Consider the following 20,330-nt stretch of genomic DNA (forward strand, 5'->3'; position numbering starts at 1 on the left):
AAAATCCAAGCTATCATAACAATGAGGAAGCAACCGAAGTTGAAAGAAATACAGCAATTAACTGGGCGAGTTGCAGCTTTAAGCAGATTCGTCGCCAGGCTGGGAGAAAAGGCGCTGCCATTCTACGCCTTAATCAAACAAGGAGAAAAGTTCCAGTGGAACGAAGAGGCAGATAGAGCTTTCGAGGATCTTAAACGGACAATTTCGACACCACCAATCTTGGTGGCGCCAAAAGAGAAGGACCCCTCCTGTTATACATCGCGGCTACACCCCAGGTGGTCAGCACAGCGCTAGTTGTCGAAAGAGAGGAAGAAGGAAAACTCCACGGAGTGCAAAGACCGGTATACTTCATCAGTGAAGTTTTATCGCCTTCAAAACAGCGGTACCCGCAATACCAGAAGCTAGCATACGGAGTGTTTACAACCGCAAGAAAATTGCGGCACTATTTTTCGGCGCATCCGATAATAGTGGTCAACGAGGCGCCTCTATCCAATATACTAAACAACCCAGAAGCTACCGGCCGTGTCTCCCTTTGGGGAATAGAACTTTCCCCTCGGGACATCACGTATGAAAAAAGAAAAGCAATAAAGTCGCAAATTTTGCCAGATTTCATCGCAGAGTGGATGGAGTTGCAAAATACAGGACCTCCGGACTTATCGAGAACATGGACCATGAACTTCGATGGATCCAAGAGATTAGAAGGAGCTGGAGCAGGCGTGATTCTCATATTACCTGAAGGCGACAAATTAAAGTATGTCTTACGGATGACGTTCCCCAACGCATCCAACAACGAGGCAGAATACGAAGCTCTTATACATGGGATGAAGATGGCGAAAGCTTGTGGCGCAACTCGACTAAAAATCTTTGGCGACTCACAATTGGTGGCCCAACAAGTCATGAACCAATGTGATGCAGTCAATGATAGCATGGTGGCGTACAAGGAAATGTATAACGAGCTGGAGAAACTGTTTGATGGATGCGAGGTAAACCACATCAGCAGGTTAAGCAATGACGAAGCCGATGTTCTTGCAAACATCGGGTCGCAGTGTCTCGCGATTCCTCCAGGTGTGTTCTGGGAAGAGATAACAGAGAGATCCACAAAGCCGAAGAAATCAAAAAAGAAGGAGAAGGATGAAAAATCCTCGGGGGCTGCACAAGAAACACTGGAAGAAGAAGAGGAACAGGATCTAGTATTAATGGTACAAATCCCATGGATGCAGGCATACATATCATACATCCTAAGAAAAACAATACCCGACGACCCAGTTGAAGCAAGGCGAGTTATTAGACGTTCCAAAGCTTTCACTGTGATCAAAGGAGAGCTATACAAACGAAGTATCTCGGGTGTGTTACAAAGATGTGTTACACCCGAAGAAGGAAGAGTAATTCTGAAGGAAGTACACGAAGGAATATGCGGTCATCACGCAAGTAGCCGAGCTATCGCGGCCAAGGTTTTTCGAGCTGGATTTTACTGGTTAACAGCAATTGAGGATGCAAAGGAGATAGTGCGAACCTGTGACGCGTGCCAGAGATTTGCCGCAAAGCCTCACTCTCCGGCAGCGGAACTAATGCCAATACCCTTATCTTGGCCCTTTGCTCAATGGGGTCTCGACATGGTGGGAAAGTTACACAAAGCCTCGCTAGGAGGATACGAGTATATGCTCGTCGCTGTCGACAAATTCACCAAGTGGATAGAAGCGAAGCCAATAAATTCACCAGATGCAGCGTCAGCCATAAAGTTCGTGAAGAGCATTGTTTTTCGATTTGGAGTACCTCATAGCATCGTCACGGACAATAGCAGTAACTTCACGTCCAAGGAATTCAAGGCGTACTGTGCAGAGGTGGGCATCAAATTGCACTGCGCGTCAGTCGCGCATCCTCAAACCAATGGCCAAGTCGAGAAAGCCAATGGTATCATCTGCAATGGTATCAAGAAGCATTTGTTAGGGCCACTGGAAAAAGCTCGACATACTTGGCCAGAAGAGCTGCCGAGCGTGTTATGGAGCATCCGAACAACACCAAATACAGCGACACATGAGACTCCGTTCTTCCTGGTCCATGGGGCAGAGGCAGTGATGCCGATAGAAATAGAGCACGACTCTCCGAGGGTCACGGAATACAATGAAGAAGCTTCCAGGAGAGCATTGGAAGACGACGTTGACGCACTCGACAAAGCTCGAGACGAAGTACTGTCAAGGGTCACTAAATATCAGCAAGACCTGAAAAATTACCACAGTCAACGTTTGCGACCAAGGTCCTTTCAGGTTGGAGACTTAGTTCTGCGACTCAATCAAGATCGTACTGAAAAACTCGAGTCACCATGGCTTGGCCCTTACATCATCACAGAAGTAATTGAAGGAGGAGCATACAGGATCAAAGATAAGAAGACAGGGGTTCCCGAGAAAAACCCCTGGAACGTAGCGCAGCTAAGGCGTTTCTACGCCTAGTACCAAAATATAGCTCTCCTTGAAAAAATACAATGTACTGAAACGCCCGTGAGTTTTCAGACGCACTCTTTTCCTTTTTCGGGGCACCGAGTGGGGTCGGGAAAGGTTTTTAATGAGGCGGCTCGCGGTGCTGCAATATAATAAAGATAGTGGAATTATATATCTTTTCGACCGGCTCGGGGGCTTGTACCCAGAAGATACAATATATATATACACAATGTCGATGAATACAACTTGCAAAATATCTCGCCTTGGTGCAAAAGCACCTCGCAAAAATAAAACAGTAGTGCAAAATAGTGATCGACATAAAGCTCGGGGGCTAACGCCTGCAAAAATAGTACTCAATATAATTTATTTTGCTTTGGGTCAACCTTGCATTATAAAAAGAAAACATCGCCAACAAAACGCCTGGGGGCTTGGCAAGGAAAAAACAACGAATCTAGTAACTTTACAATATAGCTTATGTTTACAACATACAGGATACAAGTCTTGGGAAGTAAATTTTCAATTGTTGCCCAGTATATTATCTATGGTCAATCGTTCATTATTCACAGCACGAGTGCTATGTTCCGCATAACTGCCCTTCACGAAGAATTCGGCGTCCAGTCGAAGAAGTTCATCCATCATATCCTCATCAATAGGGGTGACAATGTCATCATACTTGCCGAAGTTCCTCTTCCTTTTCGCCATCTTGGCCAGGCACTTCGGAACAATTTGACCCATATCTAACTTCGGGCAGCAGATTTTTATCATGATCATAGCAAATCTTGCGCCAGCAGCTAATTGGGCTCGCACAAAGCCATGGACCCGAGGAGCATCTCGAAATTGTTCCATCAGAGCAGGAAGGGTCTCTGGCATTTTATTACGCGGAAACATGGTCCCATAAACTAAAGACAAGGTCTTCGTACAGAAGTCGAGAAATTCGCGGACCTGAAGCGCACGATCTTGAAATCTGACGATCTGGCGGGTACGTTCAGGTGTGCCCCAAAAATTAGAACCATGCTCCCGCGCAAGTCTGAGAAGTGCATTGGATCGAGCTTCAACACGCTCATCTTCGGCAGCAGCGTCCAAGAAAGAACCTATTTTGAAAGAGTCAGCAGAAAAGGAGGAGACAAGAAAAACAAAAAAGTACGACTAAGTTAATGAAGCACACCCGCCATATCCAAGCTAGCATCCGCCAGCAGCTGCAGCATGAAATTTTCTCGAGCAAAAGCTGCAGCAGCCTCAGCAACCGCAGTTTCCTTTTCAGCTATGGCATCTTGAGTCTGTTGAAGTGCAATTTTTTCCCTCTCGGAAGATTTTCGAGATTGCTCCATTATCACAAGTAACTGCTTCTTCGTGGATTGGAGTTCTTGGCGAAGTTCCTCCAAATATTGTGTTGAACCTTTACTCGACGAATCTCCAATAAATTCGGCAGCAACAGGCGTTTTCTTCAAGCGGGATGAAGCAGGAAAAACTTCGGAAGGATGAGGAGTTGAAGTATAGTTGTCAAAAATCAACTGAAAACAAAAATTTCGACATCAATCATCAAGCAAGGATAGATTTCCATTGATTCTCAAAGTATATACATGGCTATTACAAAAGAAGGATTCCTAACGAACTACTGAAGCAGTTACCATTACAATTACTATGGCGACAGCGCCAAAAGAGAGAACTAAAAAGAGAAGGCAAGGCGGTCTACTTGACCTCCGGCTTCGAAGAAGTGGGGGCATGAGCTGGCTGATATCCAAGATAGGCAAGGATCTTCTTCGATTTGGGCTTGGCAGCCTTAATCAGTGCCTGCCACTTCTTCGTCTCCATTTCCTCCGTATCGCCAACTTTTGCCCAGTCGATGTCTTGCTGGCTGTCGGCAACCAAAGCAATTGTACCTTCAACGCCAACCTTCAACCCCTCTTGGCGAAGTTGGAGTCCAAGGTTTTCTTGAGAGCTGAAGCACTTGGCGAGAGCGACAAAAGTCGCGGGCACTTCCTTCTTCTTGAAAAAGTATGGAAAAAGCCGCGACAGGCCAATCTTCGCTTCAGTAAGGCCATCGCGGGCCTCATCACCATGGATCTCAAGAAGAGAAAGTGTGTCAAGAAGCTGGTCATCTTCGGCACCTTCCAGCTCATATTCTTGATCAGTTGTCCCTGAATAACATGAAAAGAGTTGGTCAAAGGAAAAAGGGAACAAAATCGACACAGGGAAAAAGCAAGGATATGAGCACTTACTGACAAAACGTCGACATTGTGACTCCAAGCGAGTGAGGATTTCTTGTTCACGCGCAGACTGCTGAGTTATGTTTTCACTCAGAGAAGTTTCTGCGTCGTGAAGTCTTTTTCGGAGTTCTTCGACAGTGGCGGCATTTTCCTTAGCCTTCTTGGCATCCTCTTCAGCTTTCTTGCGAGCTTTTTCGCTTTGCTCTAACTTGATAGCAAGAGCGTCAGCACGCTTGTCGGCCTCCGCAAGATCTCCTGGCAAAATAAATGACAGTCAAATATCATGACAAAATAATGGTACACATGCAACAGAGGAAAATAAAAGTAGTACCTTCCAGCTTCTTGGAAAAGTCACGGTACCCGACAAATTGGGTACCAAGACGAATAAACTCCTTCATAAAAGGCTGAAGAAACGACCAAGGGAGAAAAAGAAGTCAATATAGCCAGTGTAAATTCAACCACACTTAGCAAAAAACAAAGGGGAGATTGAAGTATTGAAAGATTTGGAACTTACATCATCCAATGAAGGTGTCGAAGAGCTACCAGGGAATTGGATAGGTTCCTTGGACGGCTCGACCCTCGCTCTCTTGGGAGAAGAGGCTCGGGGGCTCTCATTTGTGGCGGATGCTCGGTGTCCTGCTGGGGAGGCGAAGTTTTGTCCCCATCAGGTCGAGATTCAGAAACAACTAAAGTACGGGACATGCTCGTTCGAGCAGTCGCGTCAATAGGTGTATCCTCAGCTTCGTCGCCACTACAAAAATAAAGCGACAAGGATAAGAAACAAAAGAGAGCATTGTCGAAAACAAACAAGTGTAGTGCATCAAAAAACTCACGAGCTGACGAGAGCAGCCTCGTAAGGGTCAAAGGCCCTCTTCCCAGCATCAGGTGCAGATTTTTCGGCACGTGTAGCACCGGCTTCAGAAGTGCCTGAGTCGACAACTTCGTTCCTTTTCCTTTTGCTCTTCGGAGAAGCAACTGGAAGAGAAGAGTGTGTCGAGGCAGTGGCCTCAGACTCAGCTTCTTTTTCAAGAGAAGCCGCGGATTTGTGCGAACCCGCGACTTCACTGGCAGGGCGCGAGGTGCCTTGGTTGTCATCGTCGACAACGGCACGGTCGTCAACTTCTCCACCTTCAGGAAGAGGGGGAAGAGAAGCAAGGACGGGGTGGTTCTGAGAAAAAGAAAGAGGGTTGACAATAAAGGTGTTAGCAAGACAGTAGTCGACAAATAATAAAACTTGAGGAGGCAATATAGCAACTAAAAGGAAAAATTACCTCGGGAAGGGGATTGGCGCTACTATATGGCGCAATACGGCAAGAGGATGGAACTGAATCCTTCTTGTTGAGCGATGAGATTTTGCGGATAAGCTTTTCAAAATCCTTCAAAGGAAGATCTTTTGAGAGCCTGTCGACATCTTTTTCACCAGCGTACTTCCAGAAGGGATTCTTGCGAGCCTGAAGAGGCTGCACTCTAGTCCTAAGGAAATAGGCAGTAATCTCAATACCCGAAAGTTCCTTGCCGCGGGTGTTCTGTAGCTCGTGGATGCGAGTCATTAGCGCTTATGTCGCCAACTTCTCGGCTTCGATAGCTTCAGCATCCCAGGAACGGCGGCGAAGGATTTTGGCTTCTCCGTCAAAAGGGGCGATGTTCTCCTCCACTGGATTGGAGCTTTCTTCATGGATATACAACCACTTTTTCCGCCAACCTTGGACGGAGTCGGGGAATTTGACGTCGAAATATTCGACGTCAGAACGAACACAAATAACAACGCCGCCAATGTTGTAGGCGACGTTGTGGGAGCCATTACGGCGAAGGCAGAAGATACGCTTCCACAGAGCCCAATTAGGTTGGACCCCGGGGAAGCATTCACACAGTGTGATAAAGATCGACACGTGGAGGATGGAATTGGGCGTCAGTTGATGCAGCTGAAGCCCATAGACAAAAAGAAGACCACGGAGAAAGTCGTGGATTGGGGGAGAAAGACCTCGGATGAGGTGGTCAACGAAACTGACCCGATAATCTATTGGAGGCTTTGGGTAGCTCTCCTCCTTGGGGAACTGGAGCGAGTCCACCTTCTTGCTGAATCCCATCTTCTTCAGCATGTTGATGTCTTGGGCAGAGATCTTGGATCTCTCCCACTCGGCGCTTCCCAGATCCGTTGTCGTCATCTTCGACTCCGGCGTGCTGTGCCTAGTCAAACGGATGCGAGGCGACATCAATGGACTTGGCGGCGAAGGGTGTGAGTGTGGTTGAGCGCTTGAAGCAATGGGAGCAATGGAGGATTTGCAGAGGAGAAGCAGAGATGCGGCGCGAGCGAAAGTGCTGAAGGAGGAAGACGATGGCCTTATGTAGTGGTGCGGCGAATCGACGCAACCGTTAGATGGAAAAATTATGAGGCAGATGGCAAACACGTGGACAAGGGGTAAAAATGGGTTTTTACTGAGAAATGAACGGACAGGCGATACAGTACGAGTGCCAGAAAAAGCGGAGGACGTGTGTCCCCCACTTGCACGACGTGTCAATTGGATAGGAAAATTGGACCCACAAGGAAGAGAGAGAAGCGGTTCTCGCATGTTCCCGATACAGTAATCATGGCTATCGTAAGCAATGATGTCACCTTGGCAAAAGAAAATTTCGACAATGACGCTTGACAAGAATTTCGACAGCAGACGATTATTGATTATTTCGGGAGCCTTTGATCAAATACAAGTTTTTGCCCAAATGCTCGGGGGCTACTTCAACAAAAAATAGAAATATTCAAGTATGACAAAATAGAAATGGCGAGAGCCTATGATCAAATACAAGTATTTGTTCATAGCCTCGGGGGCTACTCCCATCGGGAGCGCTGGTCGCGCACCCGATAGATATAGAAAGCTCGAGAAAGAATAAACAAATATAGCGACATGAGGTGTTAAATTGTTGAGCCTACAACCAAGCACAAGTCCTTGGCTGTAGCCTCGGGGGCTACTCCCATCGGGAACGCTGTTCGCGTGCCCGATGAAATTATAAAAAAAAAGAGAGCGAAAGAAGGAAGAATAAGAAGTGAGTATATTTCGAGTTATACAAATAACTCTACATATACTCCCATCGGGAAGGCAAAATAAGTCATCTGTTGACTCAATAAAATGTGCTATTCCAACAGCCGAAAAAGCACTCGACAATATATTCTCATAGCGCCAAAGTAGCGAATAATCTCTGAATGCCGCAAAACTTTGCGAAGGTAAGACCCCAGATCCGTTCTGAGCGGCGTGGCGCCGTCTCTGACGTCGGTTTGCTAATTTTTTCCGTATCAACAGATACGAAGAAAAATCCTAACGGACGCGTTAGTTACCCGATAAAATATGATTGGGACTCGACAGAATGGTAAGACCTTAAGCGGCACCTGTCGAAGTTTACACCAGTATCCCGAGATCATGTCCAGGGACGTGATCTTGAAGTAGGTTTTTGCGGATTGCCACTAGAGCAGTTAACTAGTATTGAACAAATATTTAAAGGATATGTGATAAATTCGGCAGATGTATTGAACAAATATAAAGTTGGAGATTTTCCTTGACTCTGCGATTCAAGCAAAATCTCGGGGGCTACTGACATAGGCATCCCCAATGGGCCTGCCAAAGATGGTACCCGGGGTTTATTGGAGGCCCACGACTCGAAGGATAAGAAGATTCGGAAGCCCAAGATACTATTAAGGAAAGCTAGAGTTGTATTAGGAAAGGATACTTGTAATCTTGCGGGACGGGTTAGAAACCCTCCCGGACTCTGTAAACTTGTGTATTACGAAATCCTCGGCTCCACCTCCTATATAAGGGGGAGTCGAGGAACAAAGAAAGGATCGAATTTACTATCAACACAACCCTAGTTTCATATTCGTTGAGCACTTTTCGTCTGAAACCTTCGAGATCTACTTGTCCTCTACATCTAACTAAACCCTAGTCTACAATCCGTAGGCATTGACAAGTTAATACCTTGTCATTGGGGGAGTTGATACGTCCATTTTGCATCACTATTTTATATCATAATTTACTGTTATTCATTGATATATTTCATATTTAGAGATGATACTTATGTTATTTCACCTATTTTGCATATTTCATGATTATTGGAGAATTACTCACCGGAGTCAGGATTCTGCTGGAAAAAGCGCCGTCAGAATACAATATTTTTGAAGATCAACAATTGACGGAAAATATACCGAAGCTCCTATTTTTCCAAATAACGGAGCCAGCCAAAAGGGGAGGCCGAGGAGGGCCGCCATGGGCCCTCCCCATAGGCCGGCGCGGCCACCAAGGCCGGCGCGCCGCCACGTGGGGATGGGGCCCACGACCCCCTCGGCCATCACCCTTTCGCGTACTTCATCTCCCGAAAACCCTAAGGTGCAGGGAGGCATCGAGGATAGTCACCACCGCCTCCTCGAGGCGGAAAAACACCAGAGAGAAAAGAGCTCTCCGGTAGGCAGAAATCTACCGGCGAAATTCCCTCCCGGAGGGGGAAATCGTCGCCATCGTCACCGTCATCGAGCTGGACTTCATTGGGATCATCATCATCATCTCCGGTGTCATCTCCACCGCTGCACCTCGTCTTCGCTATAACATCTAGGGTTGAATCTTGATTATTTTATAGGGGAAACTCTCCCGGTGTTGATTACTCCTTGTTATTGATGCTATTGAGTGAAACCGTTGAATCAAGGTTTATGTTCAGATTGTTATCCATCATCATATCACCTCTGATCATGTCCCATATGATGTCTTGTGAGTAGTTCGTTTAGTTCTTGAGGACATGGGTGAAGTCTAAATGTTAGTAGTGAACTACATTGAGTAATATTTAATGGTTTGACATTTAAGTTGTGGTGTTATTCTTCTAGTGGTGTCATGTGAACGTCGACTACATGATACTTCACCTTTACGGGCCTAGGGGAATGCATCTTGTATTCGTTTGCTAATTGTGGGGCTGCCGGAGTGACAGCAACCTGAACCCCCGTTGGTATATCGATGCATGAGGGATAGCAGGATCTCAGAGTTTAAGGCTGTGGTTAGATTTATCTTAATTACTTTCTTGTATTTGCGGATGCTTGCAAGGGGTTTAATCACAAGTATGTATTAGTCCTAGGAAGGGCGGTGCATTAGCATAGGTTCACCCACACAACACTTATCAAAACAATGAAGATTAATCAACTATATGAAGCGAAAACACTAGACTAAATTCCCGTGTGTCCTCAAGAACGTTTGGTCATCATAAGTAAACAAACCGGCTTGTCCTTTGTGCTAAAAAGGATTGGGCCACTTGCTGCAATTATTATTCTCGCACTTTACTTACTTGTATTTTATTTATCTACTATATCAAAACCCCCTGAAAACTTGTCTGTGAGCATTTACAATGAATCCTTCATCGAAACTGCTTGTCAACACCTTCTGCTCCTCGTTGGGTTCGACACTCTTATTTATCGAAAGTACTAGTGCACATTTTCGTGGAAGTATTATTTCCAATTTTTGTGTCGTAGCCCAACAAGGAGAGTAGGATGATGTCTATCTGCGGTGTTTCGGTCACACCCAAAGTGTCACAAGTCTTAGGTGAATTGACTGCAAGAATTAAAATGGAAAGTGGTGAGTGTAAATGATAGGATTTTGGAGTATTGATAATGCAATAAAGTAAAGTGCTTAAAAGTAAACATCTAATAAGAAATAAATGGATTTCTGCAGGTGAAAAGGTAGGCACGGGGTGATTCGGTTCATGGCGATAGTGAATGTGCCTAGTGGAATAAATGTATTAAGTGAATATGGTTCTTCCTATTTATATAATTGAAAAGGCAAGCAACCCATAAGAGAGAAAGACTCCTCTTGGTAGATTTCATCTGCCTCCAATAATCCTTCTGCCTGTTACCAAAGCCATGGTCAGCGCATCGATTAAGGTGATTAAACCGGAGTAAAGCTTTAAGCTTGGTGGTTCCTTGTGATTCCTCAAGTATTGCTAGATCCTCTTTGATATCGGTCGTGTCACTCGGGGGTCGCCGATTCACTAGCAAACAAATTCTTGTTTATGAGTTTCCAAGATCATGCTATCTGGGCCCTTAAATTAGATAACATCATTAGGTGCACATAAACATTCATACTCATATATAATAATCCTAATCATAAATTCACAAATATATGGAATAATAAATGGCACAACACATCTCACCAATCCCCTACATCTCCCACGTCAATCGGATCTACTCAAACATGAGATCAGAATAACATAATGATATCATAGCAAAGTAAATGAAGTTCATCTTGATATTACCGTAGCAAGTCACAATAGTTGAAGATCAAATCAAATGCAAACCAAGATGGAATAGAGGTGTCAATTCCTAATCTTACTAGTATCAATCTCTCTCTCAGTACAAGTGGGGTGTAGTGGATGAGGTGGTGATCTTGATGAGATTGATCTTCGGTGGAGTCGAGGATGGTCTTCTCCTTCTTCAGATCTGATATCTTCTCGTCTGGTGCGAATGGTGGATATTGTATTCTGTGTTTTCGTCTTGTTGCCTTCACATAAAGGATTTGGTTTGATAATACAAAGGCGGCGCCAGCCAGTACGGGCGGGTGGTACGATCGACCGTACTGATGCCCGTTAAAGCTCCTAGGGCGCTAGGATGGATTTGGCCTCAAAAGGAAATGTCCTCAGATCCTCCAGATATGATGGTTTCCTGAAACACATAATTTTAAAGCAATGTTTCATCTGGAATGCGATATTAGCATTAGTTGAAACACAAAATTCAATGGAAACCCAATGAAACCAATAGATAGGCGATGGAAAATCTGTAGTAAAAAAGCATCGAAATTTGGAGCTATCAGTCGCCTTGTTCCCCGGCTAGACGAATATATACCTATCAACTATTGGGGTTTAAATTTATACCCTTTATCTCTCAAACTAAACCCCGGCAAGACCCTTAACCCTACCACTAGCTACACCCCTAATGTAGGAAAGTGGAAAGAGAGAGGGAAGTGAAGTCAGGAAAGTGCTGGGAAAGATATGGAGGGAAACTGGGGGTAGAAAGATATCTCTTGGTCATGCCAACATCGTAGGTGGTGCAGGAAGGTCAACAACAACTCGAGAAGAAGCCACCATTTCGTTGGGTGTATATGGTGATGCAACTTTTCTTGCCGTGATATATACCTTTGTTATTGCATCGCCAACGAGCCCTAGGGCACCTGGTTGACGACAATGGGATTCTACGCTGACTCGTGGATAACCAAATGTGCAAGTATTTGTGCATTTATCAAAATTAATTATATATCTTTAAACAATTGGTATAATAAGAATAAAATGGTTGAAAGTTAATTAGGGTTTGTTATATATGTATTTAATACTTCCAATAAAAAAGTAAACCTAGTGATCAAATGGATATGTGAACACACATTCCCTGCTAGACATATGTTCAAAAAAATAGTATGTACCAATATTAGGACTACAACCCCAAGAGCTAGGGTTTCCGATGGTCTCAGGCATGATTTCATGTGTTCCCCTATTATGTGGCCGCCAAAACGGAAATACACTAACTATCCATATAATTTAGCATATGAATAAAAATAACTTAAAAATGTTCTGTTGTCACAAAAAAATTGTTATGCTGCTTCGAAGTGGCAGTATTTCACTCTTAAGTCCCGAAACTTCGAGCAAGCTAGTCTAGTTTGTGAAGGATGTTCCACATTAAAGTTGTCTATTTGATTTTCCTCTATACCAATAACTTTCAATACCAATATTAGGCCCCCATGGCAAGGAGCCAGTATTTGATGCTTTTTTGGGGTATGATTTTATGGAATCCCCCCCCCCCCTTCCCCAAAGAAATACACCAACTTTTAATGCAAAGTTACGATTTTAAGTGACTACTAGTTGAATGCCCGTGCATTGCTACGGATATATAAATACATTGATCAAGGTTTTGTTTAACCAGCTTTCACCTTATCTCTCCCTTTTTCCTCCAGCAAGATTGTCTTCCTTCTCTACCCGCTTTGCGTAGCATGTATCCCCCAAACATAACGTACCATGTAGTAGTTTGATTAAAAAACAAACAAAATGTGCAAACGAAGTCACATGACACATCTAATTCGGAGCATCTTCACATCGAACTGAACCTATTTTTATGATGCAAGGCACTTGACCTTATCATTCGGAGCATCTTCACATCGAACTGAACCTATTTACCATGATTTTAGACAGACATGGAAGGTGCAGAACTTGAGAATCGTTTTACTGTTCATACTTGTCATGGAAATTCTCCGACAACAAAGAATAAAGTTAATTTCGTATAAGCTACTTGTATATTTTCCATCATATCTTTGTCGAATTTCCATCTTATAATGTCACTCAAGCATGATGAAATCAATATCTTTAGATAAATTCCCCTGCTATAGAAATTTCATTAGCTTTAGAAAAAATAAGCAACAACTTCAGCACACTGGGAATACCAGCTTCGTTGCAAATATTGAACCTCTAAAATTTTATAATCCATATAATTCACTTGTAGAACAAAACTTTGACATCAAACTATAAATGCTCCAACCATAACCAAAACTTGAAGGAAGCTATCCATATATATTATTGGATTACTATCCAGATCATTGTGATCATGCGCCGAGATGGGGACCAAGAGAATGCAACCTGTAAGACGTGGCAACATAATGAATTGAACATGAACATGGTGGTGGGACTGGGTGGGAAGCTTGCGATGTTCCACACAAGGTGCGAATAGATGACAATATGGCAAGGTGGGGAATCAAAAACTATTATTCCAGGAGCCTTTAGTTTGCACGATTTCTTCTAAGCTCATAAGATATCTTATAGGTCAGGTCTATTTCTACTTCTGATAATATGAAGAATTAACCATAGTTTTGCGTGACCGGTAACTTAGGAAATTAGATGATCATTTTTGTGTGGGTAGAGTTAAAACGGACGTACTCACGTACAGTGCTACGGTAAGAGGTTTTTTTAACCATCAACCAAGTCTCATCGTGTTGTAACTTCTGCACCATGATTCCAATATGTACAAAATCTACACCCACGGTTCCAGTATGAACATGCCCTGTATTGGGTCGAACCGTTGCTGTTCTGCAGAGCAAGTAGTCTGCGGAGAAATCAAAAAATCCAGTTAGAATATTTGCTTACCAGTACATAAAAAGAGCATAGTGCAAGATCAGCAGCAGAATGACATTCATTTTTAGCAGCACGACCAAACCAGTTGAGATTTGTCCCTACCAAGCAAAAGAAAAGAACAAATGAATGATGATATGCCAAAACATACTCTATTCCTCCAATACTACTCTGCGAAGTTGCAAGGCAATACAAATGCCAGAAATGAGGCATCATTTGAATCTAAGCTAATGGATAAACTATACCAGGTCCACCTTTGCACTATGTTAATTCTAACCTACATTATGCAATGGTAAGGTTGAGGTGCATCAAGCACTAATACATGACATAAATATAACACATATCTGAAGTCAAATTAGCATTTTGCCACACAATTCTATCCTTAAGTTTTAGCATGATGTATATTTGACATTAGATTTTTAATAAAAGGACAATGTAAACCTGACCACCTAGCAAACTAATTATCAACGAGAGAAATGCGAGATAAAAGAACTGATCATAACAGGCCTGGCTGCGCACATGGTGAGTGAAAATCAAATGCAAAATAACCGAGAAACAGGAATGTGATGTCATCCATTTCCTATATGGAGAAAAGATTTTCGTTGGCTGTTTAAATTACAGGAGAGAACCTGTGTGCATATGAACACTCTACACCTCTGCCTGCGCTTGGCAACAAATTACACTATTAATTAGATTGCTATGTAATTCTTCAGCCTAAATATGTAGGCAGTTTCGAGAACATATCTACTGATACCGGCTTCTAGCTGATACAATGTACACCTTAAACCTAGGCTGTTCGATCTTCACAAGATTTAAAGGCAAGGACACGATGAACTCCTGTATTATATTGTGCGTTTAGCCCCTTAAGTTCTAGTGCTCGCACCACATCTGGTCTTCAGTAACCGTCTTCAGTAACCAGCTAACCCATAACAATTTTATAGCAATGCTGGTGGACTCGTGGCAGTAGCATTACTATTAACCTGGTACACGTAAAATACCTCATACTTGTGTCACTGGGAGTTCGATCCTCATGGAAGCTAATTCTTGCAAATGTTTCAGATCCGCAGCTTGTACTTTGACCACATGCAAGTTCTTAATGTAGTGGACCAGCTTATATGGTTTGAAGCTGACGAAACATGATATGGAGTTCAACAATCGACCCAGTTCCTGCAGTGCAGATCCTGCGGGCGGGACACTTGGTAGTTGTTGTTGGCGGCGGAACAAGGTGCAGCTTCGGTCGCATCTGTGCTCTCCTAGTCATAACCATAGGTGCTTCTAGAAGGCTAAATCTGGCCTGGACCTCCATTTCCTTTAAAGGATTATCTTGTCCAAGCCAGATGAATAGATAAAAAAAAGAAGAACATAATTGTTCATGCAATGAGGATACATTCAAGGTATTTTTTGTCTTTCACCATTTGGGGAACCGAGCCTCAGAAATCAGAACTGTCAGCTACGTACAACATTGAACAGTGCACATACAAAGTGTGCATTGCATCAGCTAGCAGCCGGTATCACCGGATATGTACTCATGCAGTTTCTTAAACAACTTTGCGCAGAACCGTTCATTCTTTGGAAAATGTTTAGTTCAAAATGTAGTGAACATGTTTAGTTCAGAATGTACTGAGCGCCAATGGTGGGCATGTGCTAACTTACCCTGAGAGTGGAGGCAGGCTTCCTGCGAGGATGTCGGTAGGTCGCGTGCGCTGTGGATGGCGGCCGTCTCCATCTGCAGAGAAACCCACCGCACCTTGTACCTGGTGACGTCCTCATCCTAGTAGCATCAACGACAATCATCCAATAACCCAGATTCTTCTATATGTCCTGACTCCTGAGTGTAATTGGCTGCTGCACGCAATCAGAATTCACAAATCAGTGAACAGATATAAATAATTAATCAAATCAAATGGGAAAGGAGGAACTATAATTGGAGTAAATCTCCCCCACAGGCAGGCTGGTGGATCCACGTCTGGCTGCGAATGTCGAACATGATTTGAAGGAAATTGCAGTGGGGGTCTCGGGGGCGCATAGAGGGATGGCAGGCGCGTATTATTGTACCGGTTGCGGTTCCGGCCTGGCTAGGGCCTTGGCAGCGGCTGCAGTCCTTACCTACATAGTCTACGACACCAGCATCAGAAATCGCTGGAGCATGGATATCTACACCAACGGTACTCTGTGAGGATGGGATCCCGCGGCGGCCACGGTGATGACCAGGCGGCGGCCATCGGCCGCACTCTGCGTGGAGGCGACGGCCACCACGGTGAAGTCCCAATGGCGGCGGACGCGGATCCCGGATCCCGGTTAAGGAGTGGGCGAGCAGGGAGGCGAGTTGCCTGCTAGCCGGAGATGAGAGGCGGCGTCTCTTCCTTGGTTCCTTCATGCAGCTGCGAAGAAGGAGGCCAGCGATGGGAGAAGATGGAGCGACCGGCGGAACCGCGTGAGGATGGAACGTTCGTGGGAATTACCCGCATTAAAACTGAGGAGACCGCATCTTGATTGACATGGGAAAAAAAAAAGGAAACAAGAGATTGTTTCCCGATATTGCTTACGCGCGACGGTGGGGTAGAGATTGAGAAGATCGGACGGGTACGAGCCATGAATGCGCTGTTTGAGAAAGATCGGATGGTCAGGATGTTCCCAATCTCCTCACCAAACGCGTTGTATGACGTACCATCAACTGGAATATATAAGACTACTCACAATGGGTAGTATCATAAGCTAGTATCATGCATATGATACTAGTCTATGTTACTAGCTCCACAATGGGTGGTATCATAAGTGTGGTAACAAAGAGAGTTTCATTTATTATTTTGTGGGATCTATCCTAGTACTTCAATTTTGTGATCTCTTTGTGGCATGTACCAATATAAAATTTTGTTTATTGCTACACATAGACACGATATAAAAGTTGAATAGATCCATGCAAATAATATAGCGCCAATATATCATTATTAAAATATATGTTGCATTACATGGATCAAGACTCAAAAATAATCTAATGAGGCCCGAACTTTTTCCAAATATTCTCAATCAAATCATCTTTTAGGGCTCTATGCGTTGGACGATTGCGGATTCTGGCATCTCTTTCAAGTACCTCGGCAAAACTGGCATGTCACCATGAGTAAATACCGATGGAAGGACAATTGATGTTCCTGCTTCCTCATTCAAATCAAGAATATTGCCCGCCTCTTCTTTTTCATCATTGACGATCATATTGTATTCCCAATCTCCTCACCAAACGCGTTGTATGACGTACGACCAACTGGAATATATAATACTAGTAAAGATAATATATTATCTACACAGATTACGTCTGTTAGAGCATCCCCACTCATTGGCGCTCCCCACGCCCAAATCCGGCGAAATTTTCGTCCGGATTGGATGAAGATTTGGCGTGGGGAGCGCCGAAGTTCCAGCCGTCCCCCCGGCAGGAAACCCCCAACCTCGACCATTTGACATATTTCAAACAAATTCAACATAAAATTTAACAAGTTCGGCAAACAAGAGTACGAAAATTGCTGAAACAAATTCGGCGATAATCAGTACAATGTTTAACAAGTGCTGAAACAAATGAAGCACACAATTTCACAATTTCACGAACATCTGCTCCTCCTCTTCGTCCGAGTCCATGGCCGGCGAGGCAAATGGACGAACACCTGACGGGCGTGGTCGAGGCAACCCGAGCCGCGAGCGACGAGGAGCAAGCAGGCCGGAAAACAGGCCGGCGGAAGAGCAGCCAGATAGGCCGTCGTCCAAAGACGGCGGAATATAGGCAGGTGGGGAAGGAGGGGCGGCGGAATCTGGGCAACAAGCCGGCAGGGTGGTGCCGGCGGCGAGAGAGATACGAGGGGTGGGGGAGATTTTGAGCGACGTGGCGGTGGGGTTCGTGCGTCGAGTCACCGACAGATCGGGCCCTTCCCCGCTTTTCACTCGTCCGGAGTCCCCGAGCGCTCCCCGGGGGGCCGGGGGTGGCGTGGGCTCGCCGGATGGATGAAGGGCCAAATCCGGACGAAAACGAGGAACCGGGGGCGCGACTGGGCCGAATTACGCCGTCTGGATAGAAAAAACGCTCGCCGGGGGCCTCGACGGGGGCACGAGTGGAGATGCTCTTACAATCCGTGCCTTCTCAGTGTTTTGGCGGTGGCGTATGATTGTGTGGGCCAGGGTGAGGCCGTCCTCCGCCTCTAAGCTCGACACACATCTCTAGAGATAGCGACATGTGTGGGGTCATCTCTTCGTCCTCCGTCAAGCGAGACGTGACCAACCTCCACCACGCCGACACCAACGTTTTTCTCCGGCGAGTCGCCCTCTTCCTCACCGTGGAGCTGCCTCTACTCAACCCCCAACCCGCGGCACCCCGCTTCTTCCCCGGCTCCTCACTCGCGCTTCTTCCTGGGGGGGTGCCCCCCCCCCCCCCCGCCGCCCCTCACATCGAACGCCACACGGCCAGGCATGGGGAAGCGATGCTCCAGGCGGCCGACGGCCGTCGAGCCGCCACGGGAACCACGGGGTCAGAGGCTCGTGGATAAGCTGCTTGAGGCGGGAGTCAGGGGATTCACGGCGGTGGAAGCGGGGAGGAGAGGTGCTGCCAGGCGCGTCCGGAGGTGTTGGATTCCGTCGCCGGTGATTCGACCTGGCCCTCCAGCTACAAGCAGCCGTCGGTGCAAAATCGACCGAACTTTTGTAGCGAATTTTTTCTTTGTGTGATGCATTTTTGTTCTTCATGTGGCTCAAATTGTTCGAAGATTTGTAGAACATATTCTCTCCTTTTGATTCAAATTCATCGATCTATTGTAGCAAAAAAAATCTCCGTAAGTTTTTCTTCACGATTTGCAAATCCTTGGATAGTTTGTAGCAGATCTCTCCTTTTGATGCAAATTCACTGATCTATTGAAGCAACAAAAAATCTCTATAATTTTTCTTCACGATTTGCAAATCCTTGAAAGGTTTATAGCAGATTTTCTCCCTCTTTGATACAAATTCACTGAAATATAAATTTTGCATTTTTTCTTCACGATTTGCAAATCATTGGAAGGTTTGGAGCAGATATTTTCTTTGAAATGTTTGTAGCAAAATTCTTCATCAACAATTGTTTCTTCACGAGTTGCAAATCCCTTTTGATGCAAATCCAGGCAATGGTGTAGCAGATATTTCAAAGCTTTTAAGCTGAGCTCGGGATGCTTAATTCAATTTGTTAACACTGCAAGTAGGGAGGTTTGCAGGTATGGTTGTTAGTTCTCATACCTTATACCCATGATATCAATGGAAGACCAGATTGTTTTATATATCTAGGGATTCCAAATGAAAACTTCCATAGGCAGGTATCACATTCCGCGAACTATTACTGTTCTCTAAGTAGATGTAATCTCCAGCATGTTTTTTTTGTTGCTTCCAGCATGTAGTTCAAAGTGATAGTGACAAACAACCTCTAAATTTCAAAAGGAGAACCACATTACGTAAATACTCTGTGCTTTGCAATGGGTTACATATACATCCATACAAGAGTCTGCACGCCTATTTTACTTTTTGAAAGGAGTCTATACTTTGAGCCATTACACTTAGCACAAGCAACATCTATAACACCCTGTAATCACCCCGTTCAGCACAGTCTTCTGCAGCTTGCTAATGATTTTTTGGTATTCCCATTTGTCAGCTACTGTACATGTTATTTGTGCACCTTTTTCAACATATCTTGCTTCTTGTGCGTACAATCAGGTGGATTATGCTCTGTTAGTTTTTAAAGTCCAAGTTTATTTGCTACTATCAGTAACTATCAATCAGCTTATTTAAGGATTGTAAGTTTGTAATTAGATAATTACTATGTTTGGGAAGGATTATCTTAAATAATGAGACGACATAGTGTTCTGAAGAACAATGCAGCAACTGAAAACTGATTCATAGTTCAATAGTTGTATACTTCGAAATTACTGATCTGAATAAGATGTTAAGTATAGCGTGGTTCTGGAATCAATTTGTGTCTTCAGTCAATTAACAAAAAGCTTGATAAACTTTGGCTCGGTCCTAATTACATGATGCACATTTTTTCGAGTCATTTACATTTAGTTTTGTCCTTTTACTGTGGAAGAATGATTAGGCTATATCTTAAGTTGTTTTCTATCTAAAAGTGGTCTATGGTTAGGTGGATGTCACTTCCTTACACATAGACATATATATGGATATAGAATTTTCGGAATTTAATTCTTCCATGTGTATATTTTCTTTCAGGTCAAATTTTGTGTCATATTGCCATTGCTCGGTGCTTACTCATGTTTGCGACTACCGTTTGGTTTACAAGATTCCTTCTGCGGTAAACAGATCCGTCATATTGATACTTTAGAACCCAAGAACTTATTGCTCATTTGGAAGTGCTATAGATGGAACCGTCAGAGGATAAATAGAAGCTCCAGGGCTTGTGCTGCAGTGAACCCCCTGATTTTAGTAACTTGGCATTCCATCATTACAGTATTGACGACCAGAAATAGTGTCTACATACTTTATGCTTTATCAATCTTCCATCAGATTATTTAGATTTTACTTATCTTCTGAACTGCCTGGGAGATGTAAGTTA

At 44.3% G+C, this 20,330-nt stretch overlaps 1 long non-coding RNA gene across 1 annotated transcript; it reads right to left on the minus strand.

Annotated features, from left to right (window-relative positions):
• Positions 1-13,589: 13,589 nt before the first annotated feature.
• Positions 13,590-16,173, minus strand: LOC127329618 (uncharacterized). Its single transcript, XR_007868980.2, has 3 exons — positions 15,710-16,173; positions 15,419-15,610; positions 13,590-13,739 (listed from the first exon to the last, which is right to left on the minus strand). It is a non-coding gene; the product is annotated as an uncharacterized lncRNA (long non-coding RNA).
• Positions 16,174-20,330: the final 4,157 nt, after the last annotated feature.

This window comes from Lolium perenne, chromosome 2 (assembly GCF_019359855.2).
Source record: "Lolium perenne isolate Kyuss_39 chromosome 2, Kyuss_2.0, whole genome shotgun sequence".
Lineage (NCBI taxonomy): Eukaryota > Viridiplantae > Streptophyta > Magnoliopsida > Poales > Poaceae > Lolium > Lolium perenne.